Genomic DNA, 18,537 nt, shown 5'->3' with positions numbered 1-18,537 from the left:
AGATTAAACGCCTCTGAAGCCAACGCAATACAATATTTGATTTATCTACCTTGAATAAAACCACTTTGCTCTTGAGAAACAAGTAGTGGCATAATAGCCGTAAGTATAACCAAAATAATTTTAGAAATAATCTTATACTTGAAGTTAGATAGCACTATAGGCCGAAAAAGATCCAAAGAATCCTCATTATCAACCTTCGGAATAAGCACTAACACGTTGGCATTGAATCCGTGAGGAAGCCACCCATTAGAAAAGAATTGAATAACTGCAGCTGCTACGTCTGGTGCACGCTCGCGAAAAATGAACAGAGTCGCCACCAATATATTTATCCCATAAGGGAAAGGAATATCAGAAAACCTAACAAAGGAAGGAACAGGGTCTTGCGACCAGAGAATCAAGGTACGGGAGTCGGTTACGCAAGGGGAAGGTATTAGCACCCCTCGCGCCCATCGTACTCGATGGTATCCACCTATGTTTGTTTCTATCTAAAGGGTGTATAACTATGTCTATGTCTAAATGCGAAACGAATGCAAAAATGTAGGGAAAATAAAGAATTGTACTCGCACGGGCCCTACCCCGCTGCCTACGTATCCTTTTCAGGAATCAGAGTTACCGTAGCTCGGCTCACGATTTTCTGTTTGTTTTTGTGTTTTTTAGTTGGGCGGAGTCAACGTTCGCACTCTTGCATAAGGGATCGACCTACGATGCGTACGAGTGGAAATGACATTGCCCTTAGGTGCCAACGAGGCAAAAGAAAAAGAAATGATTGGTTTGTGTCTTTTAGGATAGATGAGTGGTGAACAGTTCCCAATACCGGGCCACTCACCACTTTCTCTACTTTGCTTTAGTCTGAACCATTGTTAGGTGTTTTAAAGTGTTTTTGGTTGTGTATTTTTTAAGGGAATTTACTTCACGATTTGAATCACATAAAATGTATAATGATCGAGAAGCAGATTAAGGAATGAATCCTACTCACTTCCATCCCATTATGTAATGTTCGAGAAACAGATTAGAGAATGAATCTCACTCATTTCTCTCCCATTAATTAATGTTTGAGAAACAGATTAGGGAATGAATCCCACTCGTTTCTCTCCCATTAAGTAGTGACCGAGAAACAGATTAGGGAATGAATCCCACTCGTTTCTATGCCACTAAGCGATTGAGAAATAGATTAGGGAATGAATCCCACTCATTTCTCAATCACTTTCTTAATGTGATTCGCATCTTCCTTTTATTAATGTTTTAAAGAGTTGAAAAGAAAAAGAATGCAATAGGGAACTAATCCTAAATTCTAAACTAAGTTGTCTATACAAGTCTAAATCCTAATGTTAACATGGGATAGATTCTAAGAGAAGCATACAAGTGATATTAACAACATAGGCCTAAAATATGGCCCGAAACAAGCAACAAAGTCACATAAGAATTACACCAAAATTGACATGTAAATGAGACAAAAGGATAAAGGAAACTATTCAAAAATTAACCTAAAATACTACTATTTTTTTATGAGCTTTTTTATGAAGAACTTAAATGTCAAAATTAACCTAAAAAATCTACTATTTTTTATGAGGATTTTATATGAAGAAAAGGGCTTCTAATTAAGCAAAGAGAATTAGCCTAAACTAACATTTTTTATTGATTATTTTCTATGTCAAAATTAGCATTTTTATCACCTAAAAAAAAAATAATAGAAAAAAGCATTTTATCACCTAAAAGCAAAAATAGAAAAAATCTAATTAGACCTAAATGTACACTAATGTAATAAGGGGTGAAAACTGAAAACACGGGTGCAGATAGCAGGGTGCAGGCCCATTAGGGATAGCCCAATACACTTCTTTGTTATTACAGATTTTTATTAGCCAAAAATGAATGGTTCGTGGGCCTAGAGGGGGTGTGATACTGAAACTCGTTCGGCCCAGGGTGGATTATTGATCCAGATTCAGATTTTCATAGACAATTAGAATTCAATTAAAAAAAAATTAAATTAAAAAAATAGAAATGGGATTAGGGTTCAGTATGTGACCTTTCAGCTTTCAATCAGATCTCCTTCTTCCCTTTCTTGTGAGCAGTGGCGGCATCGGGTTCTTCATCCCATTCTTCTCTGATCGAAACATTGCGACGCTACCGGCCGGCCACCACCGAACAAACCATCTCACCCTCTCCGATTGTTCCATCTCCGTCTCGCACTCTTCTCTTCGTCCTCAGCTCTCATCTCTCTCCGTTGAAGACGCTTCAACCGCGTCGTTGCTGACGATGGAGTTTCAGGTAAGGCTATCGTCACGATGTTCACTTCTTCTTACTTCTTATGTTTCCCTTTTTATTCGCGATTCTGAACCTCTTCTTCTCTCTTCTTCTCGTTTTTGCGCGCTATCGTTACTGTTCAGATGCAAGCCAATCGAGAAATATCCTCGGTTGCATATGATCTATGATGACGAGATAGTGTGTTGATGATGATGAAGATGATAACCGAAAAACGAAAGGGAGATATTAGGAGATGAAGGTTCTTGTAGGTTGATTGAAAGATTATTGATGATGATGAAGCTGCGGTAGCATGATGATGGAGCTGAAGAAGGATTCTGAATCGTGACCAGAAACAAAGGAAATTCAAGATTGAAACGCTGGTTGATGGAAGAAGATGAAGCTCGTGAAAGAGGAGAGGTTTAAATTCAGATTTCTATTGAGAATTGGTTAGAGGTTCTCTGAGTTTTTTTTGTTACGCCTTTTTTGTTCATCTTCCTCTCATCCTTTTGGTTCTGTTTTGCAAGGTTTTTTGTTGTGATGATTGGAGGATGAAGATGATGATTTCAGAAGATTGAAAGTGTGGAGAAAGAAAAGTGGTGTGGAGATGGATGATCATGAAGATTCAGAGAGAGTTTGTGGAGAAATGGTGAAGAATGAATCGAGAGGGGAGGTGAAGAATGGCTCAAGGCTCTGATTTATAGAGATTCTCAGGTTAGTTTTTCTTCTGACTTTTTCTCTTGTATTCAGTTATGCTTCTGTTTTGAATCTGTTAGGATTGGTTAGTAACTATACTAGGTTGTTAGAGGTTGTTAGAAGTTAGTTAGGATCTGTTATAGGTTAGTTGTGAGGGAAATTGGTTGGAATTGGTTAGTGATAGGTTGGCTGGTTAGTTGTTGAGCTGGAGATTTTGTTACAGTTAGTAAGTGAAACTATTAGTAGAATGTTTTTAAACTAAAAGCTGAACATCCCTGTGGTTAGTTACAACTTGTTAGTAATTAGGAATTTCACTAAAAGACTGTTGAGGGTTAATTTTGAATGCTATGGTACAGTTAGATGTAGAAACTGTTTGATGTTAGAAATGAATTGGTTTGAAAATGATATGGAATGAGACTGTTTTGGTTTAACTTGTATATGCAGGATGTTGGTTTGATTGAAAACTGCCAGTGTGTTGTATGCATTTTTGTAAGGTGTTAGCATGTTCTTATTTGTAACCGGTATGATGAACTTGAATGAAAGGTGATGCTGTTGGTATTGAAATGGTGCGCTAGTGAGGTGGTCATGGCCAGGTCTTGATGAATGTTGTCGTATCGATGTTGTGCCGCTTGACATGTTCTGTTTTGTAGCTTTTTCTTGGTTTGAATCTGAACAGCTTTTGCTTGTTGAATTATGCAGGGTGTTTGATGCTGTGCCAAATTTCTGTGATGTTGATTCCGTTTCTTAGAATTGCAGGGTTGGAAGGGTGTGGATTATGCAAGCCTATGGCTCTCGTGCCAATGGAGCAGTCATCGATAGCTGTGGCGTGTCTGATAGCTGTTGATGAACGTATCATATGCATGTGTTCCGGCATCGAAAACCGCAGCGGCACTGTGTTTATATTGGAAGCCAACGAAGCTCGTCCTTGTGATGATAAAAAAATGGATGGTGATGACATATGATGCACACGTTCCTTGCTTTGTAACTTTGGAAATTGTAAAGAGTGTTTTATTTATTTATTTTATAAGGACTCTGCTCCTGACTTGAAAATGTAACGAGTATGGCTTGCACATGTAATGGTACTTTACTCTTCACATATGACATTTGAACTTCAGGTTTTCTTCAATGCTTCAATCTAAATTCCCCAAATATTTTTCCACATTACAATATAGAGTGAACCCATTAATCAACCCTTAACAGTACACAAATGCCCTTAACAGTACACAAATGCCTCAAGAACTTTAATTCACTTTGAATTTCAATGAACAATTTCTCAATCCATTTGCCTTTTCAATGAAGCCCTTGATTCAATTCAATTCATCGACCTAACTTGTGTGTCAAATACCAAAAGAATGATGCCTTCATTAAAATGAATCTTAAAGTTCATCCTCTTGTACCATGGTTCGAGAATGATCTCAAAACACATGTGATGCCTTACTCACAATGAATGCACAAACCATATCTTGTACCTTGGCCAATACCTTGACTTAATGACAAATGATCTTGATACAAAAGTAATTCTCTTTAAGAAGATCCCTTGGTGACGAAACTTGAAGACATGAGACCTTAATCTCATCTTTAATTGGTGGAATTCAGCAAACTCAAGCGATGAATAATTAAGCCTTAATCTTTCAAAATCCTTGATCCCAAACCAAATTTATCGATTAATGATGCATGATGTGTTAGATGACCTAATAAAGGGTATGCAGATGACATGAGAAGTTTAAGCCAGTTAAAAGTAAAGGGGTAGGACAAATTTGGGGTATGACAGCTGCCCCTATTTAATCGTCTTAAACCTGAAGGTGAGATTGGCGCTAGCCTTTCGAACATTGAAGGTAGAAGACGATTAAATATCAAAGTACCAAAAATTTGTCCTGAAGAGAAGATGGTGTAAGTATTATCCTTATTATATCATATCTGCTGGGGAAAGAGAAATTTTTGTTTTTCTGGTGGAAAAGTTTATGGTGAGTAATGGTTGAATGGAGATAGCTTGTAACGTAGTCAAGGTGCCAATACAAGGTTTTCAATGGAAATGATTGTTGTATGAAACTGTGATTGGAAAATACGGGTTTGATGAAAAGGTGGGACCTACGATCCACAAGAATGAAAGAGACGAGGATAAGGTTGACAGACCTACGATCCACAAGAAATGAAAAAGACGAGGATAAGGTTGACAGACCTACGATCCACAAGGAATGAAAAAGACGAGGATAAGGTTGACAGACCTACGATCCACAAGGAATGAAAAAGACGAGGATAAGGTTGACAGACCTACGATCCACAAGGATTGAAAAAGACGAGGATAAGGTTGACAGACCTACGATCCACAAGGAATGAAAAAGACGAGGATAAGGTTGACAGACCTACGATCCACAAGAATTGAAAGAAGGGATGAACATCAACACTGGGGTTGGAGGACATCAACGCTGAAGTTGGGGCGTATCAACACTGAGGTTGGGGGACATCAACACTGAGGTTGTGAAAAGAAAGGCGTCGACACTGAGGTCGAGGACATCGACACTGAGGTTGTGAAAAGGAAAGGCGTCGACACTGAGGTCGAGGACATCAACACTGAGGTTGGACAAGAAAAGGATAGACATCAACACTGAGGTTGGAAGAGAAAAGGATAGACATCAACACTGAGGTTGGATAAGAAAAGGATAGACATCAACACTGAGGTTGGATAAGAAAAGGATAGACATCAACACTGAGGTTGAAAAGAAAGGTATCGACACTGAGGTCAAGGGAAGAAAGAATTAATATCAACACTGAGGTTGAGGATTGGGAATTAGTTTTGAAATGGTTTGCCAGGACGGAAGACAAAGGATACACAACACAGGGGTTGGATCTAAAAGTTTTTCTGTACGAGGGAAGAGATCACGGAGACTAGTCACGACTAGACTCGATCAAAAGACATAATCACGAAGATGTTGATGCTGGCGAAGCATAAGAATTACATTAATCCCTCGGGCCAAAGGCGGGGTGTAACTCATCAAGAGTGGCAATCGTTCGAATTGCCACACACCAAGTATGGTTATTCAAACGGTTGACAAATGAGATGGGTTGAATGCCCACCCTCATTCGCACTCTAATCTTCACGCAGCACACGGGAAATAACCTCGGAGACAACGATTCTGACGAAGAAGGACAGGAGAGAGAAGATAAGATTTCTTTTGGGGATTGAGGATACCAGGTGTTGGCACCATGGTTTGAGGAGATTTGTGATGTAGTAACAGATATCAATCGGAGTTTGTAAGGATAACATTTTCTGTGGGGAATTATCGTCGTCTTGATTGAGTGTTGATTTGTATTATCTGGCTTATGCTTTGTATGCATGTTTGAATTTTCTATGGCGTAATGCTCCATTTTGATGGATATGCTACGCTTTTGAGGATGCAATGTTATATGCAATGGAAACTATATGCAGAGTGCCAAATAAAGGCATTAGAGATAGAGAAGCATGATTATTGGAGTCCCTTGCTTGTTGTCTTGAGCTACCAATATGAATCGGTATTGGAAACCCTACAGTACCAAAGATCTTTAGCAACCGCATTGAGGATTGGAATGTAGCTTTGTTGGGGAGGAAGTGACTTCATTTGACTTTCCCTACACCTTGAACTGCTTGGGGATGGTGAGTTTGAGGAGATTCCCTCGATTCACCATGTTGAGGATGAGAAATTCAGACAAGGGGACCAAGTTGGGAATGGAACAACTCCCGTGAGAAATAAACTCATGTGCTTGGGGAGAGACCGAAGTTCCAGGAGAAATAAACTCCTATAATCGGGGAGAAGGCAATAAAACTCAGAAGATTGTGCCCCAAGATTCGTGAACTATGAAGGAATTTGCCCCAAAGGATCCTTGGAGAGATTTGTCGAACCTCGACGTAACTGCCCCAGACTGGTTGAACCCAAGAGAGATTCCTCGACTTGATTGCCCCAGATTGATGGAAACTTGAACGGATGCCTCAGTCAACAGAGTCTTCACACATCTTGCCCCTTGGAGTAATCAGCCTCTGAAGTGAATGGCTCATGGAATCGATCAACTTTTTCTGCAGTTGTTCATTGTTTGATCTTCCTTGATGCCAAATGTTTATTCACAAGTAAAAGATATTTGTTTTGAAGATGACAATCCTAATGCAATGCTTATGCTAGCTTCGAGATCAAAGTTATTAAAACAAAGTTGTGACATTCAGTGTTTGAATTATTTGTCATATCGATACCAACATGAATGGTAAGCACACATCTAGGAGTCAGTTTTACATAACTTGCTTTTGAAATAAACCCTGCTTCAATTAGGTCTTTTAAGGGTTGTAACGTGGCCTGGTTCACGGTTTTAAAAAGAAAGGATTTAAGGCTCAAAGTCTAACCTAACCCACCCATTCTTCGTGATGTTCTCCAGTCCTAGATTCAACTTAACCCGATACGAGCGTCCATCCTTCAAGAGGAGTTTGAGATGGTTGAGGAACCAATGATGCCTTCTAGACATGGCGGTCACTTTACCTTTCGATTTTGGTGTCTGATCACACGACTTTGTTCTTTTGACGATGGTCTTTGTTTTGTAATCCTCGTTTTTTGCTTTTGCTTTGCCTTTCCTTTTTTATTTCCCTAACTTTTGCCTGGATAAATTCTTTTTGAATTTTATTTTGGAGTCCAGCGGGATGCCCTAATTTTGCCTAAGTCACTTGTTTTCAAGTTGTTGACTTAGCGGGCTCTTTTTTTTTTTTTCAATCTTTTCTTTTTGTTATTGTTGAACAAGTCGAGTGATCCTAAATCTCTGAATTTGTTGGAAATGAGTGACTGCCTCATTCTTTGATTGATGAGGGAGTACCATTGTGGTATTTACTTTCCTCAACCCTTTTTTAAGACAACCATTGTTGTGTCCTTGGATGCACACTCCTGATGAATTTTGATTGCTCGATCAGATTAATTGAACGCTACCCTGCCCCTGGGTTAAATGTGAGGTTTTTTTTTTTTATAAAAAGAAACTCCTACTTCATGGCTCAAAGGGGTTAACGAGGGTTGCACTCCCTTATATCTCCAGTGTTTGGGGATTTGAAACAATGCCTGTACATCCTCAGCAGGGTTTTATTCAAAAGCACATAATTAAATATTTTGCATTTGTATTATTTTTTCATCATTCTCCTTTTGATATTTTTTGCTTAAACCAGAGTTTGATATCGATAGACATAAATATGTGAGTGAACACGAATGGATTGATTCGAAACTAGCATATGCAATGTATTTTTATTTTCATTAAAAACAAACAGGTTTTACATGGAAGAAACAATTAACAAAACAAGGAAAATTACAAATGAAAATGCAGAAATGAATTGATGACTGCCATAGTTGAGGAGTCTTGACTCCGTCTGGACTTGTTGATCTTGACTACTTTTTGCAGTTCTTTCCAAACTCTTCAGATTACTTCAAAGAAAACTCCAACAAAGTCACCTAGGATTTGTAAATTTTTGCCTTGCTTTAGGGATTCGAGCAATGCGAGTGATGCAATGCTCAAGATAAGAGTGCGTCTTGCTTACCCCTCATGCGGGAGCCCCAAGCATAGTTTCTATAGTAGTAATCGCCATCATAAATGGGAAGAATCTTGTATGATCATCAACTCAAGAGAGCTACTTGTGGTGAAGAAGACCCAATACTAGAATCTTAACCAATTGTGATTCCAACAGACAAGGAAACGAATGAGCACAAGGCAATAGAATCACATCAATTTGTTTCTCATGTTCTTCTTGTCTCTGTAAACTAGCAAGGCCACTGAGAAGGAAATTATGAGAAAATGTAACTGAGATATGAAGCAGAACTTTGAGAATGAGAAGCATTGTGTAGAACACTTTTGATTACCCTATGGAAAGAGATTCCGACGAAGTCATCCAGGAATTTGTAATGCTTTTAGGGATTCGAGCAGTGCGAATGATGCAATGCTCAAGATAAGAGTATGTCTTGCTTATCCCTCGATCGGGAGCCCCATGAACCTTTCAATTTATGTGAAGACCGTTTGGAGTGAATGATATCGCTTTGGAGTCAATGAGATCTTGGACTTTGCGTTTCAGAATATTACAATCCTCAGTTGAATGTCCAGATGTCCCAGAATGGTACTCACATTTTGCATTTAAGTCATATCCTTGAGGAATCGGTGTTGGAGGGGGCTTAGACTCCCTTAGTTGGACCAAGGACTCATTGAGTAGATGAGAGAGCAGTTGACTATAAGTCATAGGAATCGGGTCAATCTTCCTTGGTGGTCTCCTCGGCCTTCGTGGACCTTGTTGTTGGTAATTTTGGTGATAGTTAAGAACATGAACCTGAGGATAGGCAGGGAGTTCTTCTTCTCTATTCTCTGAAATTGCATTTGTTTCACTTTTCTCTTCTTCAGTGAATTCAGAAGCATTGGCCATATCTTGGATTTTACCCATCTTTAAGGCGTTTTCAATTCGTTCTCCTACGACAACCAAACTTGAGAATTCGGAGGAAGCACATCCAATCATCATGTTCAGATAAGGATCTTTCAGAGTATTCATGAACATGTCTACAAGCTCTCGTTCCAAGAGTGGAGGTTGGACTCTGGAAGCTAATTCTCTCCACCTTTGTGCATACTCTTTGAAAGACTCATTAACTTTCTGAGTTAAACTTTGGAGTTGTAGTCTAGTAGGAGCCATGTCACTGTTGTACTTGTAATGCTTGAGAAAAGCCTCTGCTAATTCATCCCAAGTGCGGACATGAGTTCGTTCAAGTCGTGTATACCATTCAAGAGATGCCCCACTTAGGCTATCCTGAAAGAAATGCATTAGAAGCTTGTCATTTTCTGCATATGGAGCCATCTTGTTACAGAATGCCTTGATGTGACTCATCGGACAAGTAGTACCCTTGTATTTCTCAAAACTGGGGACTTTGAACTTAGCAGGAATCTTGATATCAGGCACTAGGCACAAATCAATAGCATTTAAACCGGAGGAGCTTCGACCTTCTAAAGCTTTCAATCTTTCTTCCAGGAGATGGAATTTTCTCTCATTTTCCTCGATTGGGAACTTGAAAGCTTCAAATTCAGAATCGTTCTCATGATGTGAATCCTCCTTATTAGGAATTTCCACGAGCACAGGTTTTGACCCCCCATTAGCAACAGTGGTCGGAGTACCATTAGCCAACTTAGCAACACTTTGTCTGAGCTCTTCTTGTCCCTGAATAACAACATGGAGAGTCTCCAAGAGTTGGGTCATCCTCTCCCCCATAGTATCCATGTCCTTACGAAGTTCAACCTGATTTTGTTCAAGACGGTCCATGATTATCCTCTGATTAATCCTTGTACGATACGGATGTAGGGAAGTCAAATTTGTTGATGAAGCAGAAATCTGGATTGAAAGAGGACCCCAATAAGCTTCTGATAGAACTATGAGATGCATGATAATATGAATGCAATGTTTCATTTATGAGAGATCCTAAAGTCTTTTCACAATCTTTCATTTTCTTTCTTTCTTTTTTTTTTATCTCTTTTTTTTTTGTATAGAATGTCTTTTCTTTTCTTTTTCGCTTTTCTATTTCCTTTTTCTTTTTCTCCCTTTTTTTTTTTTGGAAATAGACTTTAGGATCTTTCATAAATGGAGTGGATACAACAATGATGTTATGCAATGCAAAGGCATGGGATCAAGGTCCATATAATCTTAGTAACCACCATACAAACTTCTGAATAACTGATACAGGTCAAACGTCATGGGATCAAAGGTCCGACACCTTTTTGAATACCAAGAAAACCAATAGTCACCAACATAACAGAATAGTCACCAACGGTACCTGTCATGTATATCCCACCCCACTCACAGGTGAATCTAGGTCAAGGTAGGTCAATGGCTTCCAGCGTTATCAGTTCTCCTGAAACACCATCATTGTCGCAAATACATGCCAACAACGGTATCTCATTTGAACCTCGGCTGGTCGTGGGTCTCATGATCGCAATCAACAGAACCTGACATTCTGTTGGCGTCATGACTATCCACTCTATCCTAGGTATCCTATGTGTCAACTCTGGCCTGGGTATTGGGCCTTTTACCTCATATAATCATCCCACCCAACCTGCAAAACAGAACAGAAGACCCCAAGGAACACAGAATATAATCCATATGCATGATGTGCAAACAGAAATAAACATGATATGAAAGTAGAAAAGTAAACATGCAAACATATATACAAGGTATAGACATAAAAACAAATAAACACCCAGTAAATAAACAAACAAACGCAGGCTAGGATCGACTCACTAAGGATGGACCAGCAACAGGTCTAGCAACATCCCCAGCAGAGTCGCCAGCTGGTGCACGCTCGCGAAAAATGAACAGAGTCGCCACCAATATATTTATCCCATAAGGGAAAGGAATATCAGAAAACCTAACAAAGGAAGGAACAGGGTCTTGCGACCAGAGAATCAAGGTACGGGAGTCGGTTACGCAAGGGGAAGGTATTAGCACCCCTCGCGCCCATCGTACTCGATGGTATCCACCTATGTTTGTTTCTATCTAAAGGGTGTATAACTATGTCTATGTCTAAATGCGAAACGAATGCAAAAATGTAGGGAAAATAAAGAATTGTACTCGCACGGGCCCTACCCCGCTGCCTACGTATCCTTTTCAGGAATCAGAGTTACCGTAGCTCGGCTCACGATTTTCTGTTTGTTTTTGTGTTTTTTAGTTGGGCGGAGTCAACGTTCGCACTCTTGCATAAGGGATCGACCTACGATGCGTACGAGTGGAAATGACATTGCCCTTAGGTGCCAACGAGGCAAAAGAAAAAGAAATGATTGGTTTGTGTCTTTTAGGATAGATGAGTGGTGAACAGTTCCCAATACCGGGCCACTCACCACTTTCTCTACTTTGCTTTAGTCTGAACCATTGTTAGGTGTTTTAAAGTGTTTTTGGTTGTGTATTTTTTAAGGGAATTTACTTCACGATTTGAATCACATAAAATGTATAATGATCGAGAAGCAGATTAAGGAATGAATCCTACTCACTTCCATCCCATTATGTAATGTTCGAGAAACAGATTAGAGAATGAATCTCACTCATTTCTCTCCCATTAATTAATGTTTGAGAAACAGATTAGGGAATGAATCCCACTCGTTTCTCTCCCATTAAGTAGTGACCGAGAAACAGATTAGGGAATGAATCCCACTCGTTTCTATGCCACTAAGCGATTGAGAAATAGATTAGGGAATGAATCCCACTCATTTCTCAATCACTTTCTTAATGTGATTCGCATCTTCCTTTTATTAATGTTTTAAAGAGTTGAAAAGAAAAAGAATGCAATAGGGAACTAATCCTAAATTCTAAACTAAGTTGTCTATACAAGTCTAAATCCTAATGTTAACATGGGATAGATTCTAAGAGAAGCATACAAGTGATATTAACAACATAGGCCTAAAATATGGCCCGAAACAAGCAACAAAGTCACATAAGAATTACACCAAAATTGACATGTAAATGAGACAAAAGGATAAAGGAAACTATTCAAAAATTAACCTAAAATACTACTATTTTTTTATGAGCTTTTTTATGAAGAACTTAAATGTCAAAATTAACCTAAAAAATCTACTATTTTTTATGAGGATTTTATATGAAGAAAAGGGCTTCTAATTAAGCAAAGAGAATTAGCCTAAACTAACATTTTTTATTGATTATTTTCTATGTCAAAATTAGCATTTTTATCACCTAAAAAAAAAATAATAGAAAAAAGCATTTTATCACCTAAAAGCAAAAATAGAAAAAATCTAATTAGACCTAAATGTACACTAATGTAATAAGGGGTGAAAACTGAAAACACGGGTGCAGATAGCAGGGTGCAGGCCCATTAGGGATAGCCCAATACACTTCTTTGTTATTACAGATTTTTATTAGCCAAAAATGAATGGTTCGTGGGCCTAGAGGGGGTGTGATACTGAAACTCGTTCGGCCCAGGGTGGATTATTGATCCAGATTCAGATTTTCATAGACAATTAGAATTCAATTAAAAAAAAATTAAATTAAAAAAATAGAAATGGGATTAGGGTTCAGTATGTGACCTTTCAGCTTTCAATCAGATCTCCTTCTTCCCTTTCTTGTGAGCAGTGGCGGCATCGGGTTCTTCATCCCATTCTTCTCTGATCGAAACATTGCGACGCTACCGGCCGGCCACCACCGAACAAACCATCTCACCCTCTCCGATTGTTCCATCTCCGTCTCGCACTCTTCTCTTCGTCCTCAGCTCTCATCTCTCTCCGTTGAAGACGCTTCAACCGCGTCGTTGCTGACGATGGAGTTTCAGGTAAGGCTATCGTCACGATGTTCACTTCTTCTTACTTCTTATGTTTCCCTTTTTATTCGCGATTCTGAACCTCTTCTTCTCTCTTCTTCTCGTTTTTGCGCGCTATCGTTACTGTTCAGATGCAAGCCAATCGAGAAATATCCTCGGTTGCATATGATCTATGATGACGAGATAGTGTGTTGATGATGATGAAGATGATAACCGAAAAACGAAAGGGAGATATTAGGAGATGAAGGTTCTTGTAGGTTGATTGAAAGATTATTGATGATGATGAAGCTGCGGTAGCATGATGATGGAGCTGAAGAAGGATTCTGAATCGTGACCAGAAACAAAGGAAATTCAAGATTGAAACGCTGGTTGATGGAAGAAGATGAAGCTCGTGAAAGAGGAGAGGTTTAAATTCAGATTTCTATTGAGAATTGGTTAGAGGTTCTCTGAGTTTTTTTTGTTACGCCTTTTTTGTTCATCTTCCTCTCATCCTTTTGGTTCTGTTTTGCAAGGTTTTTTGTTGTGATGATTGGAGGATGAAGATGATGATTTCAGAAGATTGAAAGTGTGGAGAAAGAAAAGTGGTGTGGAGATGGATGATCATGAAGATTCAGAGAGAGTTTGTGGAGAAATGGTGAAGAATGAATCGAGAGGGGAGGTGAAGAATGGCTCAAGGCTCTGATTTATAGAGATTCTCAGGTTAGTTTTTCTTCTGACTTTTTCTCTTGTATTCAGTTATGCTTCTGTTTTGAATCTGTTAGGATTGGTTAGTAACTATACTAGGTTGTTAGAGGTTGTTAGAAGTTAGTTAGGATCTGTTATAGGTTAGTTGTGAGGGAAATTGGTTGGAATTGGTTAGTGATAGGTTGGCTGGTTAGTTGTTGAGCTGGAGATTTTGTTACAGTTAGTAAGTGAAACTATTAGTAGAATGTTTTTAAACTAAAAGCTGAACATCCCTGTGGTTAGTTACAACTTGTTAGTAATTAGGAATTTCACTAAAAGACTGTTGAGGGTTAATTTTGAATGCTATGGTACAGTTAGATGTAGAAACTGTTTGATGTTAGAAATGAATTGGTTTGAAAATGATATGGAATGAGACTGTTTTGGTTTAACTTGTATATGCAGGATGTTGGTTTGATTGAAAACTGCCAGTGTGTTGTATGCATTTTTGTAAGGTGTTAGCATGTTCTTATTTGTAACTGGTATGATGAACTTGAATGAAAGGTGATGCTGTTGGTATTGAAATGGTGCGCTAGTGAGGTGGTCATGGCCAGGTCTTGATGAATGTTGTCGTATCGATGTTGTGCCGCTTGACATGTTCTGTTTTGTAGCTTTTTCTTGGTTTGAATCTGAACAGCTTTTGCTTGTTGAATTATGCAGGGTGTTTGATGCTGTGCCAAATTTCTGTGATGTTGATTCCGTTTCTTAGAATTGCAGGGTTGGAAGGGTGTGGATTATGCAAGCCTATGGCTCTCGTGCCAATGGAGCAGTCATCGATAGCTGTGGCGTGTCTGATAGCTGTTGATGAACGTATCATATGCATGTGTTCCGGCATCGAAAACCGCAGCGGCACTGTGTTTATATTGGAAGCCAACGAAGCTCGTCCTTGTGATGATAAAAAAATGGATGGTGATGACATATGATGCACACGTTCCTTGCTTTGTAACTTTGGAAATTGTAAAGAGTGTTTTATTTATTTATTTTATAAGGACTCTGCTCCTGACTTGAAAATGTAACGAGTATGGCTTGCACATGTAATGGTACTTTACTCTTCACATATGACATTTGAACTTCAGGTTTTCTTCAATGCTTCAATCTAAATTCCCCAAATATTTTTCCACATTACAATATAGAGTGAACCCATTAATCAACCCTTAACAGTACACAAATGCCCTTAACAGTACACAAATGCCTCAAGAACTTTAATTCACTTTGAATTTCAATGAACAATTTCTCAATCCATTTGCCTTTTCAATGAAGCCCTTGATTCAATTCAATTCATCGACCTAACTTGTGTGTCAAATACCAAAAGAATGATGCCTTCATTAAAATGAATCTTAAAGTTCATCCTCTTGTACCATGGTTCGAGAATGATCTCAAAACACATGTGATGCCTTACTCACAATGAATGCACAAACCATATCTTGTACCTTGGCCAATACCTTGACTTAATGACAAATGATCTTGATACAAAAGTAATTCTCTTTAAGAAGATCCCTTGGTGACGAAACTTGAAGACATGAGACCTTAATCTCATCTTTAATTGGTGGAATTCAGCAAACTCAAGCGATGAATAATTAAGCCTTAATCTTTCAAAATCCTTGATCCCAAACCAAATTTATCGATTAATGATGCATGATGTGTTAGATGACCTAATAAAGGGTATGCAGATGACATGAGAAGTTTAAGCCAGTTAAAAGTAAAGGGGTAGGACAAATTTGGGGTATGACAACGTCATGATGAATAATCTCCCAATATGAATGATAGAAGGAAGCACCGAACCCGTCCTGACCAGGGGCGATCTCTGAATTGAGCGCAAACACCACAACTTTTATCTCCGCCAACGAGGGACTTAAAGTGAGCATTCTGTTTGTAAAACCTGTATTGCGATTTATTATTTAATTTGGATTATTTTAGTATTTATTGAATTTTGGCGTATTTTGAGTGACGGAGTCGGTATTTTTACGGAATAGCGGGTCGAGAGTTAATCGTGAATTTTAATATTTTTAGTATTAAAAATATTAGTAGATTAATATTTGGCGTTTGGGGAATATTCTGAGTAATTAAAATTAACCGAGTATTTGGACATAAAGTGAAAGGAAGTATACCATAATTAATTAAATGGACTAGAGGTGTGGCACTGTACGTGTACTATAGTTAGGCCCAAATTGAGAAGTGAGGCAGTAAGGCACTTAGGTTTTTAGAAAAACCAGAAACATAACTTGAGGCATATGGTGAAAATAGAAGTAGCAGATAAGAGAATAGGAGAAGAAGAAAGTACGGGCAATTGCATAGCAAAGCATTTTGGGGATTTTGACCGGAACAAAAATTAGAGCGACCTTTGATCCAAAGGTAAGGATGGGGTTCTTGCTCTATAAACAGGGACATGATGAATTGTATGTGGAGTTTAGGTAATTAATATGATCTCTGTGCCTCAGTATAATTTCTGATATGTGCGGTAATGTTGCGTTGTTGTTTCTAGGAAATTGTGTGTAAACAATTGTTGATATGTGTTTATTGTTTGGTTTGTGTTGTCTGTAATTTTGGATTGAATTGAAATTGTGATCGATGAACAATTTTTTGTGCTAAAAATAAATCTATGATGTGGTGACGATGAATGTCTCTGAAATCAAAATGTTTCTGGGTTGAGTTATAAAGAGGAACCGAAAATGAAAGTGAGTCTGGAAAGAGAAGGAAAGGTTAAGGGGAGGGGGCCATGTTTTGGTGGGACAAACATCCCTTAATGAGGAAGTGGGGAGGACCCTACATATTGAGTGGGGCGGACGACCTTTAGCTAGGGGGCGGGCGCCCTTTGGCTTAGGAAGTCCCCTGGTGGGATGTTCCATGGGAATTGGGGACGGGGTCCCACAACTATGTACCATTTTTCAATAATATGAATATTATTGTTAGTATAGTTAGGTGCCTCTAGGATTAAATTGCAGACTTAAATTAGATTCAATTAAATCAGATACAATTATGAGTAGTAGTAGCTTAATTCTGTAGTAGATGAATAATTGATAAACATTATTGGATGATAGAATAAAATAAATGGCAGATATGTATCAGTAACTGTGGAAAGAGAAGCTTAACAGTAAAACAGTTAGCAGAATAATTTCAATGTAGTAGTGTTATTTCCCGTAGCTTATCAGTAGTAGAAAATGAAATGCTTAGTAAACAGAAAATGAATAAATAGTAAACAGAGTTGTATTATTTTAGCAGAGTAACTTTAACAATAACAATAATAATTCCATGTCTATAGTAGAGTAAGAATTAAATAGTAACCAAAAAATAAACAATAGCAGACCGGAACTAATTTAACAGAGTAGAACCAATTAGACGTGTCCGGGGATAATCTGATATCCATTGTTTTGTGATGTTAGTGATGTTGTGATGTTATGAATATTGTGAATTTTGTGAATGAAATTCTGGTATCAGATTAGTGATGTCGAATGAGATGTCACGACACAATATCTAGGCACTTAACTATTTTGAAAAAGTTGATAATAGCGACAATAATAATGCAGAAAGTAAAGAACACAACGATATGTTAACCCAGTTCGGAACAACCTTCCTACTCTGGGGCTACCATGCCAGGAACGAAACCAATATCCGATAGTATCAATTTAGAGTTAAACTCCCTCGCTTACAACTCCTAACTTAATCAGTACCCTTCCTATGACTTCTCCCTAAGACTCACCTAGGTATGAGGCCCTCCTCAAATCCCTTCAATCATAATTCCCTGTGACAAAATAACACAAACAATAAAACCAAAAGACACTCTTCCAAGACACACAATCCTCAATACTTAAAAACTTATGAGGACAAAATACTCTCCTTGCTTAACAACTTCAGAGATCACACAACATTCAACACCTATAGGTTTATGAATGCACTCATCGGTCACCAATTTCACTTATACTCCGCAAATTATTTGGTAAAAATCGGTCATTTCGGTAACACTGTGAATTGTTTATTCTTTGTTTTGAGTAGTTCCTTCATGTTTTGTTAATTTAATTGCTAGTGGTAATTTTTAGTAGAATAGTTACTTTTGATCACTTTGTTGGTAGTTATTGGTTATTTCAGGTGTAAGAAAGAATCGCCGAAAAAATGGGACGAGAACAGAAGAAAACAAAGCCAAAAATGCAAAGAAAGAACCTGACACAGGCGCCAGTGTCGTGGGACACGGTCGTGTCAGCTGATACATGGAAAAAGAGGCTTTTTGAAGAGAAAACAGAGGCTGACACGGGCGCCAGTGTCGTGGGACACGACCGTGTCAGTTGATGCGGCCTGGATTTGTTTTTTTAGCTGTTTCATTATTTCAAGTCTCATTAAGGGCGTTCTCGACTTTTTACATGAATGGAATGTAACCTAACACTACTTAGACCTAGTTTGAGAGTTTTAGTGGATCATCTTGGATGATATTGAAGAATTTTAGAGTGAAGAAGAGGAGCTAACAAGGGTTTCGAAGAACGGAGATCTTCAACGGCAATCGCAATTGAAGATCAAAGACTTCCATAATTTTTGTAATGTCTATCATCTTTATTTTCAGTTCTTCAAATATTACTATGAGTAGCTAAACCCCCCAATGCTAGGGGGTGTCCCT

The 18,537-nt window shown here is 38.4% G+C and overlaps 2 long non-coding RNA genes across 5 annotated transcripts; both read left to right on the top strand.

Annotated features, from left to right (window-relative positions):
- The first annotated feature begins 1,991 nt into the window (after nucleotides 1-1,991).
- Nucleotides 1,992-4,093, top strand: LOC131662430 (uncharacterized). 3 transcript variants are annotated; one of them, XR_009301565.1, is made up of 4 exons: nucleotides 1,992-2,265; nucleotides 2,385-2,952; nucleotides 3,379-3,527; nucleotides 3,634-4,093. It is a non-coding gene; the product is annotated as an uncharacterized LOC131662430 (long non-coding RNA). The 3 variants fall into 3 exon arrangements; XR_009301564.1 differs by lacking the exon at nucleotides 3,379-3,527 and having other exon boundaries at nucleotides 1,997-2,265; nucleotides 2,385-2,658; nucleotides 2,766-2,952; XR_009301563.1 differs by lacking the exon at nucleotides 3,379-3,527 and having other exon boundaries at nucleotides 1,994-2,265.
- Nucleotides 4,094-12,954: 8,861 nt separating this feature from the next.
- On the top strand, nucleotides 12,955-15,054 carry LOC131662429 (uncharacterized). Of its 2 annotated transcripts, XR_009301562.1 has the most exons (4): nucleotides 12,957-13,226; nucleotides 13,346-13,619; nucleotides 13,727-13,913; nucleotides 14,595-15,054. It is a non-coding gene; the product is annotated as an uncharacterized LOC131662429 (long non-coding RNA). The 2 variants fall into 2 exon arrangements; XR_009301561.1 differs by having other exon boundaries at nucleotides 12,955-13,226; nucleotides 13,346-13,913.
- The last annotated feature ends 3,483 nt before the right edge of the window (nucleotides 15,055-18,537 follow it).

Source organism: Vicia villosa, linkage group LG3 (assembly GCF_029867415.1).
Source record: "Vicia villosa cultivar HV-30 ecotype Madison, WI linkage group LG3, Vvil1.0, whole genome shotgun sequence".
Classification (NCBI taxonomy): domain Eukaryota; kingdom Viridiplantae; phylum Streptophyta; class Magnoliopsida; order Fabales; family Fabaceae; genus Vicia; species Vicia villosa.
Note: the sequence above shows the minus strand (reverse complement) of the source record. Positions and strands in the feature narration are given on the sequence as shown.